The following is a 14,383-nucleotide window of genomic DNA, read 5'->3' on the forward strand; positions in this document are numbered from 1 at the left end:
AAGCCCAGCCACAGTCAATGGGCCCGCGTTGGGCCCAATAGTCACTGGGTCAGGTTGCACCAATAGGAATATTTCTTAGGAAGAGGGAATGAAGTGGAGAGAGATCTAGTCTTCTCCAGGTGGATAGACATCATTATTGGTTATATTTTCAAAGGTGTGTCCAGGGAAGCAGAGGAAGCCAAGGTATAAAAAGAGAGAAGAAAGAAGACCCTTTAAGATGAGAGATAGAAGATTCAGATTCCTTATGGCTGTGTCTCTCAGATTCTAGTTTATTTTGAGATTCACTGCATGCTTGCCCTTGGGTTTTTGGAAGAATTATTGAGTAAATTCTTTCCTGGTTTAAGCTAACATGAGTCTTTTCTCAACTAAGGATTTGAGAAATGGGGTTATATTCCAGAATGCTGGAGCAGTAAGCAATCAACACTATATTGCCCACTAGAGCATCATACCTATGGCGAGAGATTTTTCTCGTCCATCTGTAATGATCCTTTCATTGCTTCTAATCTCTTGAAGGTGTGGCATGCCTCTGGCCATGGTCTCTGAAGACCAGGTCTACAATTATTCAGACCCCCAACTGCTGTGATATTTTGCTTGTAAAATGTCTAATGATTTTTACCAGACTGTTCTTTTCTTTCCACTTCTACCACCCATTGCCCTGAAGGCAACTTGGGCTTCCACAAAACTTGCATTTCACCATCTAGTAGAATACTCTTTGCTTCAATGTGGCAGCTATGGCTCCAGAACTTGTGCCTCTTTTGTCACTCATGTGGGGTCAGAACTCTTCCCCCAGAACACAAAATGAATGACTAGAGAGAGGTCACAGTGGAGGGAACCACACACATTACAGAACACTCTCAACTCTGGAGCTCACGTGGAGGGCACACTCACTGACAGCACATCTAAGTTTGAGCTGGGGATTCTGCCTAGTTGTAGAGCTTACTCAGAGCTCAGGGAAAATATAGTTCATCCATTGCTGAACCGGGTAGTTAAGTATAAATATGTACATAGGTGTATGTGTATAGAAATATTTTAAGGAGAATATTTCAGAGGCAAATATTTTAACAGATCAGCCCTCTGCAACACATCGGGACCATATGCATTTGCAATCCAAAACATGTTTACTTAGGCAGGAACTAAGCTTGTTAGAAACTATGCGAAACATTTGGACTCATCCATTCAGCAAATATTTTGTGATTACCTACTATGTGCTATTTAGCTATGCACAAAATGAATACAGTTCCTTGCCATTGTGAAACTCCTATCTCCTAGGCATGAAAGCTCAAATGGAAATATTAACAATGGCAAATAGTAATGAAAGTGCTGTCTATTCAGCACCCTTTATTTCAAAGTATTGTGCTAATACAGTTTTTATATGTTATTTCTTATGTTCCACCAGAAGATATACTTCGTAAGTGAAGGAACGGTCTTTGTATTCGTCATTCTGTGTCCAGTGCTTCACCCATATTTGGTTTCAGTAAATATTTGATTAAATGATCCCCCCATAAACTCTGAGTTTGGTATTATTATGCCCATTTAACAGGTGGTAAATTGAGGATCAGAGAGGTTAATAATTTGGCCCAAATCACACAGCAAAAAGAGCCAGGATTTAAACCTAGAGTGTTTTCCAATACACAAAAATATTATTTTTGCATATATTCATTAGACTAAAGTGTTTTGGAGCTCGTGTCACTCTTTACAATAAGTTGGGTTTGTAGGGATGAATTATAGCACTTGCAGTCCCTGGAATACTATTCTGTGCCAACAAGAGAATGTAATCTCTGATCAAAGTGTTAACTTTATGTTACTTGCATATCCCAGGCTTCACCAGCCCAGCTAGCGGCTAACAATGAGCTACGGTTAACATTAAAAACCCAAAGCCCCTGTTTTTGCCCGTCTGCAGGCTCTTTAGCATCTCTTTCCTTAAATGAAGCCAACCACCCACTCCTGTTACCCCATATCTCCACCGTGCACACACAAATACTTATTGAAGTTGTTGAAGATCAGCCTACATAGATCTCAAGCCCACTTGTGAGTTAGTCAACAGCCACCATGAGATATCCACAGCTTTTGTCTTCTACTGCAGCTTTGCTTTGTCAACATCTACTGTGAAAGAAGCTGTTGAGGGTAACTACACCGTTGCTGCTGTTAATAGTGCATTTTGGAAAAATAAGGACGATGCCTCTCAGCTCTCCCAAAGCTTCCATCCCTGAGGATGCCAGATGGAGCTGGATTCTGTGAAGAGCCCAGGAGAATGGCCCAATCAATCATGTGTAACCTGCTCCTGAAGCAACACTCATGCATCCTGAGTCTTAGTGTCTCTTCTTCATGCCAAGCCAAAATGCTCTCTATATGCCCAAATCCAGGGACAGGAAGCCTGGGGGAGTGCAGAGATTCTAAACATGTTCAGGTAGCAGAAGACTAGGAAGCATGGCTTCCCATGAGCTCTGGAAAGCCGTGAGAGTCATTGATGTTTTAAACTAAAAATAACTAAGTACTATGGTTTTGCTAAATGATTATCCTGGCCAATATTAACAGAAAACAAGAGTTTAAACACATGCCCACAAATACACAAACTCCTTACTGAGGAAATTCAACTCATTAACACTGTACATGTGTAAGTGAGAGAAAGAGATTGAGATTGGGAAAATGTCCATGTCATTGTACTTTAACTGCATGGCAGACACAGGCCATGAGGCGCCACTGTTCTGAAAAACACTCAAAAAGGGCTGAGCCCAGGAGTTATTCAGGTGATTTGGGGAGTGTTATTTGCATCTCAGAGTCTATACGATGCCATTCCTCTGAACCTCACATCCTACTCTGTAAGATAAAGTGGTTACACTTGATGTTTTATTGGTCTTCATCCTGCTTTAGCTGTCTGAGACTCCCATTGGAATTAGTAGGCCAGGGTATAGAAAGTTTTGGGGTAAAAGAACATGCTTCAAGGAGAAAAAGCCAAGAGAGAAGGTTTATTGGGTGGTAAGAAGTTTATGATACACCTCAGAACCTCACTGTGGTCTATATCTACAAGGGTGGCACTGTAATTATAAGGAATTTTACAGGGAACATTCCCAGCCAGGAATAATATACTTTTAGCCTTTTACCCATACTTCTCAGTGCCTATGCACAAGAACTTATTGAGCCCCGTAGACTCCCAGAATGGGTTATAAGTATCATCGTGTCTTTCATGCAATAAAAGGAGTGTTACCTCTGGGCTCCCAGTTACCCACCAACTCAGTGGTCCTCCAGGGGTGGTCTTGGCTCCCCCGGTGGTCCTTCAGTGGACTTCCAGGGGCCTCTGAGTCACCCTCCTGGAGCAGTCATGCTTGTCAATAGCGTTGTCTCTGCTTATGCTCCAGGAGGGATTTAGAACTCACTTGTGCTGTGCCTTCTGAGAGTTAGCCAGATTTTAACACCATTCTTTTTGTTTCCCTTAGGACATCGTCCATACCCACCCTGTCCTTCATTTTTACAATGTTAAATCATTGAAGCTGTTAGATGGCCTGAGTGTTCTCTGGTTCTGGCAAGGTAGCTCTTTCCTCCAAAGTGTTAGATTCTCTGCTTCATCCTGGCTTTTGGCTAACGTAATACTCTGGTAATGCTGAATTTCACACCTTCAAGTGGGCATGGCATTGTTCAGAAGTGTTAGCACAGAAGTCATCTCCTGTTAGAATAACAGTTGTTTTTCTCATCCAAAGGGAAATGTTGGTTGTCAAGATATCATCCAGACTGTGCTACTTTCCTCCCTCCTAAAAGGCCAAGAAAGGAAACCATGAAAAAAAATAGAGAAATTATTTGTAGGTCAAGGTTTGTTATTCAACATTAAGATTTCAGTTTAGTGGAGAGACAGGAAGGAAAAGAACATACACAGGCCCACCCAAACAGTTTATTAATGTCTACATTTTTTTTTCTTGTTATTGGCTGTTATTTCAAAGGCTCTTGAGTGGATACAGAGTCGTATATTTTTCTAAAGTAGTAACTGTTTGCAAAATTTTATGTTTTATATTGAAGCTCCTATCTATTGGCTCAATTTTTCAATAAAAGAAACTTTAAACCACAACAACCTGAGATCCCTGGAACATTTAAAAACATATTTTGTTTGACAATAAAATTTCACATCTGGGCTGACAAGCCTGGTGCCAAGTTTCAACCTAATACAATGTCAAATTGATGAGCTATTACGTTCAAGCAAAAGCAAGAAAACTCAGGCCTCTGATGGTTGCTTGATAGCCCTTTGCCCACAGCCTGATGCTATAATGACAGTGTAGCTCTGCTGAGTGACCAATGAACTCAAAGTCCTGCTAGAGACCATCTTTCTAGGAAAGAAACATCGCATTACTCTTCATTAAGAGGTTATTAGGCAGAGCCCAAGTATCTGGCCTTTTCCATTTATATCATCTGTGCCAGTAAACGCTCTCATAAGCCTAGTTGTAAGACTCTAGTTAAATGTGATTTGGCTTATTCAAACTAGTCTTCCTTCAGAGGCTACTGCTTCTGTACTAATTACTTCCTGTTCTCTTTCCTCTGCACAGCAACAGTACTTCATTCAAAACTGAATGTAAGTGGTCTATAACAACAACAACAAAAAAACCCTAAATGTGTAAGGGCTCAAATGTGATCAAGGTTTATTATTTCTTGCTTATAAAGTTCAAAATATGCTCTCCATCAGCATGTGAGGCAGGGGCCCAGGGTCCTTCCCCTTGACTCTGCCATCTGTCTCACATGAACTTTCTGTATCCACCCAGCCTACGGGAAACAGCACAGCAAATCACATCCTGAGGTATTAAGGACCAGGAGTGGGGTGTCATGTATTACTTCTGTTCACATTCTTTTAGTCACAAGACCAAACTGAACCACAAAGTCATCTAGGAAATGTAGCCCAGCTCTGTGCCCAGGAGAAAATGAGATTGGTGAATCATGATCTGACCTCTGCCCCACCCCAGCTCTAACCATAACATTGAATGTTATAGCATTCTGAACCCCCACCCCTACCCCTACCCCTACCCCTACCCTTACCCCTACCCCATCACAGAGTATAGGGGCCCCCAGCACAGGGACTATCAGAGAATCATATCTACTCTCAGTTCTGATCCTGTTCTCTGGGTGAAAAAAATGGGTGGATTTCAGCCAGAAAAGGAATAGTGTAGACATGTTTTATAAATCTTGGACCTCTATTATGAGAACAGACTATTAGAGCAGATGTAGCTGATAAGGCCATCTTTTGCAAAATTGAAGAAATTGTCTTTTCTGGTTATAAAAATAATATGCGTTCATTGTAAGAATTCAGAAAAATGCTGAAAACATTTTAAGAAAGATAAAAATCAACAATAATCTTTCTCCAAGATATGCTAAAAAATGTTTATATACACTGATAGATTTCTTATGTACATATAATTTGAATTAATTTGTGTCTGCAAAACAGATAATATTGTGTGATATATACTATTTTGCAATCTGCTTTTTCACTTAACAAGATATGTTATGAACATCAATACATGTAAATAAATGTAGATCTGCATCATAATTTTTGGCTACATATTATTTGATCATATGGACATGTGTGAGAATAATCATATAATACATTTAGCTTAGCTGAACAAGTGCAGACTTACTCAGTTAGACCTGGGATTATGTCTATCAGTTTATCCCCAGAGCATGCCAAGATATCTTGCTTGTTAAATGAAATTTATAAGAGGCCATGGTTTGGACTAGCCTCCTGCACTAGGCTCCTGCAAATCAGACCAAACGGGAATGGAGTCACTCATGCTAGGTGCCACCTAATCCAACTGAACTCTGAAACGGGCCAGTTTTCAAAAAAAAAAAAAAAAAAAAAAAAAAGGCCAGGAGAGTCATAGCAACCAATCTCAAGGGGCCCAGTTCACCTCAGCCAGCAAGCTAAGGAAGTCCCCTCTGTTTAAACCATACAAGAAAAGTAACTTTGAAATAACCAGTCTGATTTTCCTTTCTCTGTTTCTGCTTTCCTCTGCCTTTCTCTGTCTGTAAAGCCTTCCTCCTCTGCTCAGCTCATGGGAATACTCATTTTATAGAATGTGGCCTGATTCTAGAATTGCAAATAGAAGCCAATTAAGATCTTTAAAGCAAATTTGTTATACTTCTGTGTTTTAATATGCTCATGATAGATTCTCAACAGGGCTCAATCAAGCAGGCCTTTGCGAAATTGGGAGCGCCTCTCAGGCTTTGGTGTGTATGCACATCACACGGGGAGTTTGTTTAAATGCCAACTATGATATAGAAGGTCTAGGTGGGCCATGAGATTCCAGAATTTCAACAAGCTTGCAGGAGATGCTCAAGCTGATAGACACTAAATAGCAAGGATTTAGACTACTGGTTCTCAACTGGGGAGATTTTGCCACCCAGGGGACATTTGGCAAAATCTAGAGAAATTTTTGGTTATGATTATGTATAGGAGAGGGAGGAGAGGGAGGAGAGGGAGGAGAGGGAGGAGAGGGAGGAGAGGGAGGAGAGGGAGGAGAGGGAGGAGAGGGAGGAGAGGGAGGAGAGGGAGGAGAGGGAGATACTGGCATCTAGTGGGTAGACTCCAGGGATGCTGCTAAACATCCTACAATGCACAGAGCAACCTCCACAACAAATAATTATCTGGCCCAAATTGTCAATAGTGTCACTGTCAAGAAACTCTGATCTAAACTAGGCTTTTTCAGATAATATTTCTCATCTGAACCATAGAACACAGAAACATTTTTTTGACTATTTTCTCAATTCTCTGAAGGATGAGTAATAGTAATCTAAATGTATAAGAGACAGCTAATTCATTACATACAACAGATGCTTTAGGGAATTCCAGCTTAATTCTTGTCCAGAACTCTTAAAAACTCTTAATTCTTGTCCAGAACCGGGCATGGTGGCTCATGGCTATAATCCCAGCACTTTAGGAGGCTGAGGTGGGTGATCACTTAGGCTCAGGAGTTCAAGACTAGCCCAGACAACATGGCAAAACCCTGTCTCTACAAAAAATAATAAAATAAAAATATATGCCAGGTGTGGTGGCATGCACCTGTGGTCCCAGCTACTTGGGAAGCTGAGGTGAGAGGATTGCTTGAGCCTGGGAGGTCAAGGCTGCAGTTAGCCAAGATCATGCCACTGCACTCCAGCCTAGTGGTTTAAGGGAAGTCAAAACCTCATCGTTTTGTTTTTCTCTCTGCCTCCCTATTTCCCTCTCTATCTTCTTTCTCCCTCCCCTTCCACTTCCCTCCCTTTCATGAGAAGAGGGATCTGAAATGACTTTTTGCACTTTGAGTATAAAAATTCCCTTGAGGGCTAAATAATTGATTGGAAAAACAAATCTATGGAGTGCATGGATTGGTTTGGTTGAGAGACAGTCTGAAGAGCTTTTCATAAATCTGTGACCCTACTAGACCAGTCTTAATGCAGAGCTGTAGCCAATAAAGCAAGTCCAGCCAAAGGTATTCAAGATCTGTACTTGAACTTCTTGAATACCACAAAAGGGATAATAGAACATAATATTTCAATACAGAGGAAATGTAAACATTTTGTTTTCTTCATTTTCTCATATGTAGCTGTTCCCTCGCTTTTCTTGATTTAAATACCACTCAATTTCTCCACCAGCCTTACCTACTCTCAGACCTTTTATATTTCTCCCCAGTTACTCCCAATTCTGTGTCAAACAACAACAACAACAACAACAACAGAAAAAACAACATTGCTGAGAAGAATCTGCCTTCTTTTTATTAGGTAGCAAGTGTAAGACTCAGGATTCCAAGAAATGACCATCAGCCAGGAGGATTTTCAACAAACTCTTCTAGGTTACATTTCTACTCATGAGGTAAAATTGCTCAGTCTTCTGCTGATGAGACACCTTTTCTTGAATAATTTCGAAGTTCCAAACAGATCTGGAGACTTCAAGAAATAGGTCCATTTAAGGCCATGCTCCATGGACATCACCTCCCTATGACTTCTCTCTCCACAAGGTAACCAGCTTTCATCATCAAAAATGAAAATGACATTGATGAGATGCAATTGAGGCTGGAGAATAGGGTCTGGAGGCAGGAAACCTAAGGCCAATTTGTGCCGACTTCCTAGAAATGAATCAAAAGGAAAACTCCAACTTTCCACGCTTAAGTAACAAAAGAACAGAGGCTGCTCCCTTTGCAAGCCCCACCGCTTTCTGCATCGCAGATGAGAAATGGCCAGTACCTCTGCTTGGTCCCCCTCCTGCAACCAACCAGACATCTGCATAGGGTATTACTTCATAACTTCACTTCAGTCTCTGACTGGTCACCTTCCACAACCCATTAGACTGGTTGTGCGCCACTCCTTCATTTACATAGGCTGTAAACCAACTAACTACTGGGAAACCTCTAAAGGGTATGTAAACCCCAGTACATTCTGTAACCACCGCTCTGGAGCTGCTGGTGCGGGTACTCCCACTCTGTGGGGTATACTTTCGTTTCCACAAGTCTGTGCTCTTAGTTGCTTCGTTCTTTGGTTGCTTTGTTTCTTTCGTCCAGTTCTTTGTTCAGAACGCCAAGAACCGGGACATGTTGCAGTCAAGACCCTCCACCAATAACACAATTAGGACTCTTCCTGTTTGGCAGAATCAGACTTCCTCTTTTCATAAACAGAAATACGAAGTAGCCAGCACGCCAAAATTGTCATAACATTGAGTGAGAGGTAAACAGTGAAGAACGCCTGGTGATTTCCTTGCTTCACCTTCTTCCAAGCCTTACTGTGCCATGTGCTCCTGGCGGCAGGTTACCCAGGAAGGAAGCATTGTAACTTTGTGGCTGACCAGGCAGGATTGTCACACGGCTCCTGGCGCAGGCCCAGACATATTCACGAATCACTCCATAGTGATTCTGATGTGCTGCCAGAGTTGAGAACTAAAGATGAAAGCCCTTGGCTAGTCAGGAGGATTCCATTCCTCCCCAACATGGGCTGTGCCCTCATTTAACCAATGCCTTGCCAGCCCATGTTAGATGGATGTAATGGTTAATTGTATGTGTCACCTTGACTGAATCATAGGTGCCCAGATTAAACCTTATTTCTGGGTATGTCTGTGAGGGTGTTTCCATATGAGTTTAGCATTTGAATCAGTGGACTCAGCAGTAGATTGCTCTCCCTTAGTGTGTGTGAGCACCATCCATTCCACTGAGCGCCCGAGGAGAACAAAAGTCAGAGAAGGGAGAAATTTGCACCTTTTTCTCCCAGCCCTCCTGCTTGAGCTGGGACATCTCATCATTTCCTGCCCTCAGACTGGGATCTATACCATCTGCTCTCTTGGTTTCCTGGCCTTCAGACTGAATCTGAGTTGTACTACCAACTTTCCCACATCTCCAGCTAGCAAACAGCAGACAGTGGGACTTAGCCTTCACAATCATGTGAGCCGATTCCTCATAATAGCTCTCTCCGTGTGTGTGTGTGTGTGTGTGTATAAGGTCTCCTATTGATTGTTTCTCTGGAGAACCCTGACGAATACAATGGCCATCCTGTCTCTCCTAAGAAAATGGTGAGCCACATGCACCCCCCCGCCAACACACACACACACACACACACACACACACACACCCTTCCTTTGGTTTCCAGTTGTCTGGCATTTACCCTGGAGCAGAGCTTAAGTCCTTATAGTTGCATAATGCAGGAGCACACACAAAAATGACATTAGCAGAGAATATTTGCTACGCAAATTAACAGTGCAAATAAGATTAGAGGGAGGTAAGGAGTGGGTTTAAATGTTAAAATGCTTGAGGACAAACTGCTCAATTATCTTAAAACCATCCATTAATGTGTAAGTAATTTATGATTAATTGCAAATGCTTTTGCATTTAATTGCAGGCTCTGCACTGTTGGAATATGTGTGTGTAATTGCTAATATATAAAGATTTCTAAAATGTATGTATTGTTAAAATAAGTAAATGACTGCTTTCCAACTGTTCTATGATTCACACATTTATACCGCAAACATCCTCAACATCCCAGTCTGCATCTATAGATTTGAATGAAATGGCATGACCACTACTACCCATATTTTGGAAACACCAAGCCCCCAACTGTTCTTACAGCACCTTGCAAGGTCCCCCACATACATATGGAACTTCCCAAAGAGTTATTTTCATCCACCTGTGAGTCACCTTAGGAGTGCTGCCTGTCACTGCCTCTGCTAGCCAAGTTCGGCCCCAAAGGGCCTCTGCTACCTCTCCCACCACAGCCCTGACCTCCACCAACTGCCTTGGCCTCTGTTTGCAGCAGTTGCAGTCTCCTGCAGATTCTGTCTCCCTAAACCCCATTCTTCCCTTTGACCTGGACCCCTTCTCCAAAGGGCCTCTGCCTGGCCCAGGTTCAGCTAATTCACTCTGGCCACCAGCACCATCAGTCACCACAGGACCCTGACAGCCTCAGAGTCTCGTGTAAATTAGAAAGGAAAATTCACTGCTTCTATGTCACCTTCAGATGGGTGTGTCCCACAGTGCAGTTCCTTGGGCCTCAGATTATTGCCAGGTTGATTGTAAACACCTGTCAGTTCACACTCCCAGCCCCTATTCTTCAAGGAATGGAGAAATGCCACCAAGGCAGCAGGGATGTGAGGATTCCATAGCCAGATACCATGCTGTGTGTTCCAGAAATCCCAACTCCACTCCAAACAGCAGGCTGACTCTGTGGCTGAGTCTGGCTGGTCAGGCCATATTTATCCTTTTAATTCCATATATTGAATTTTCCCTTGAGGAATCTACTCTTTCTCCCCTCTACCCATGCACCCCCCACCACCTCACCTTTCTAAATATGTTTGCACACATTTGAATCTCATTGAGGACATGGTTCAGGCAGGAACTTGCCTCCAAGTTGATCCATCGCCACCAGTAGATTTGGGAGTAGGAGAGAGGTGGGATGGGGGCAGAAAAGGGTGAGGTATTGATATTCAGCACTTCTCAAGATCAAATACATATTTAGTAAACTAAGATTTTAGCCCAGTCAAGACACTAAAAATGAATTCACGTAAGCATTTTCCTTAATCTACATCAGTGAGGTAACAAAACTTCAGAAGTTCACTCATTTTTTCCCCTCATCAACTTTTATGTTCCAGGGTACATGTGCAGGATGTGTGGGTTTGTTAGAGGTAAATGAGTCCCACAGTGATTTGCCCCACAAATCAATCCATCACTTAGGTATTAAGCCCAACATCCATTAGCTATTTTTCCTGATGCTCTCCTTCCCTTTGCCCCGTTGTGTGTTGTTCCACCTATGTGTCCATGTGTTCTCATCATTCAGCTCCCACTTATAAGTGAGAACATGTGGCATTTGGTTTTCTGTTCCTGTGTTAGTTTGTTGGGGATAATGCCTTCCAACTCCATCTATGTCCCTGCAAAGGACATGATCTCATTCCTTTCTATGGCTGCATAGTATTCCATGGTGTATATGTACCATGCTTTCTTTGTCCAGTCTATCATTGATGGGCATTTGGGTTGATTTCATGTCTTTGCTATTGTGAATAGTGCTACAATGAACATATGTGTGTGTGTATCTTTATAATAGAATGATTTATAATCCATTGGATATATACCTAGTAATGGGATTGCTGGGTCAAATGATACTTCTGCTTCTAGACCTTTGAGGAATCATCACGCCGTCTTCCACAATGGTTGAACTAATTTACACTCCTGCCAACAGTGGAAAAGCATTCCTTTTTCTCTGCTACCTCACCAGCATATGTTTCTTGACATTTTAATAATCACCATTCTGACTGGCATGAGATGGTATCTCCTTTTGGTTTTGATTTGCATTTCTCCAATTATCAGTGATGTTGAGCTTTTTTACCATATGTTTGTTGGCGGTACGAATGTCATTCAGAAGTTCATTCTACAGTACTTATAAGACTTCTACTCTAGGAGCACAAACAGAAAATCCTAGTGTATTGGGGTAACGTTTTGAAAAATTAAGGTATATATTTTCCATTACATAGAGATAAATTTTTAAGTTGTAAATTGGTGAAAAATGACATACATGTGAGGTTACTGTTCTGAACAAATAATTTAAAAGGCCAGGGAATGAATAATACAGTACATAAAATACAACAATATGTTGGTGTGGATCTTTTAAAAAGCTATTTATTCCACATTTACTCCAATTTCCCAAATCTTGATTTAAACAGCATCCCAAGAGAGCTATGAAAAATAGTAGACTAGAACATTGTAAGTTGACGTCTTTGAGTACCACTTTGTCCCATCAGCTCCAAGGAAAGCTTCTACTGGAATGTTTAGAGAGCTAGGAAAAGAGTTGCCTAGACTTCGTCTTTGATACTTTGGTTTTGCTAGCTACTATCTTGTCCTTAAGATTTATCTTCTGTGGTTTCAACTAACACTCTTGCAAAAAAGTGATGCTCAAATCGGTCTCTTCAGCCTTGATCTCTGCTAAACCTTGGATATACAACTCTAGGCCACACACCCGACAGTCCTTCTGCCTTCACCTAAAGCACAATGACTGATACCATATTCACTCATTTCCTTCCCCCAAACCAAGTCTGTCTCCAGACTTGTCCATTTTCAACCCAATCATTCTATTTTGTAATTTTAGTTACTGTAAGAAACTTAGTAAATATTTTTTCAAAGGACTGGGGAGCTTTCATAAGAGTTGTTTATTCCCTAGTACTGAGGTGAAAGTGTTTCTCTGTCTCTTATTGCTCTTCTGGGGGAAGGAACAAAGCAGAATTATAAGCAGAAGATTATGATGGATGTGGGAAAAAGCTTGAAGGAAGACAGCTACTATCTCTGTTGGCTGAGATGGTGAGTAGGCAAGGACTCCAGCACCAGATGCCAATTTGAGATGAGGCCAGTGACCTGAAGCCACTGCTCCCACATTCCCAGTATCCCAGGGAACAGGTTGCTGGGTATGGTACCTCTCCTGGATGTGATACAGGGTCTCCACTCAGCATGGCCACATGAAGATGGGCACTAAGAATACAGTGATGTCACCAAGCATAGCTGCTGAAATGTCTGCCTTAGAGTTTTGATCACAGCCTGGCTTAGCCTTTGTACTGTTACTGGATGGGCCTGAGCACATTCTGTGCTTTCTGGCCCTTTCCATACCATACTCTGCTTTCCCCACCCATTTACTCCACAGCTGCTGCTACTCAGTCTATTCCCCATGGTCACTTTCCATGCCAATGTTAAGAGCAAGAATGCGAACTGACAGCTGATATTGACTGGCTCTTTGTCTTCTTGTTGAATTAAACATATTAGAGGGGAGTTGAACTATCCCAACTTTTCCTTTTACATTCTTCCAATTTCCAAATTTCCCTTAGTGGCTGAGAGCACAGACTCTCTAAGCCAGGCTGTCTGGGTTCAAATCCTGTCCCCACATTTTTATGAGCTATTTGGTGTTGACCAAATTACTTAACTTCTCTGTGCCTCAGTTTCCTCATCTATTAAAAAGGGATAGTTCTTATCTCAGTGAGTTATTGTGGAAATTAAATGATTTAATATATTTAAGAAACTTAGAACTCAGCCTTTAACAAGTGCTAGCTATTAGTTTTTATTACAGAGAAGGTATTTACTTCACAGTAGTGATCCATACCACAACTGAAATGCTAGCCTTTCTAAGAGTGTTCATTAACAATAAAAATAGATGACATTTCTATTAGCTAAATTGTAACATGTTGCAATTGTAAGGCAGTACATTCACTATCTCACTAAATCCTGTGACATAGACAAAACAGAGGCTTTTATTTTACCTAACATATAAACTTTAATAACTTGTCTGAGATCAGAGTTTATAAGTAGTGGAGTTAAAACTTATATTAAAGGCTTTTGACTCCAAATTCTATACTCTACCATACTAAGCCCCCTCAAATTTTTATTGATCCATCCAATCAATATTTGTTGTGTGGACAAAATCAAGTGTGATGAAGGAATAGCTGCCAACGGCAAGACTAAAGGTGGACAAACTGATTTACAACCATCCACCCAATAGTTGTACTCTTCATATGTATAACATTTAATTGGTAAGTTGAATAATGGATTGGATCAGCTCACTAAAGAAACTTTTTAAAGAGAGTGACCTCCTAAATCAGTCAGGGTTTGGTCAGAAAATCAGAAAGTCATTCTAGATATTTTAGCAGGAAAGAATTTAATTCAGGGAATTATGTGCCTATTAGGAAGCATGTAATTATGTGCAATTAGAAGGACTCGGGGAAGTAAAAGTCACAAAGAGCCTCTGCAGCCTTTCAGGAAATTATTAAGTGCCTCTGGCAGTTCGAAAACAGATAGATCATAGAACTCACCTGGAAGCCACGACAAACCTCACATCTACCATAAGTCCACCTATTGCTGCCTGATGGGGAGTCATGATGGCTTGTTCTCTTCTGCCATCTAAATCTCACATCAGTGCCTTTTGTTGG

Source organism: Theropithecus gelada, chromosome 6 (assembly GCF_003255815.1).
Source record: "Theropithecus gelada isolate Dixy chromosome 6, Tgel_1.0, whole genome shotgun sequence".
In the NCBI taxonomy this organism is placed as follows: Eukaryota; Metazoa; Chordata; class Mammalia; order Primates; family Cercopithecidae; genus Theropithecus; species Theropithecus gelada.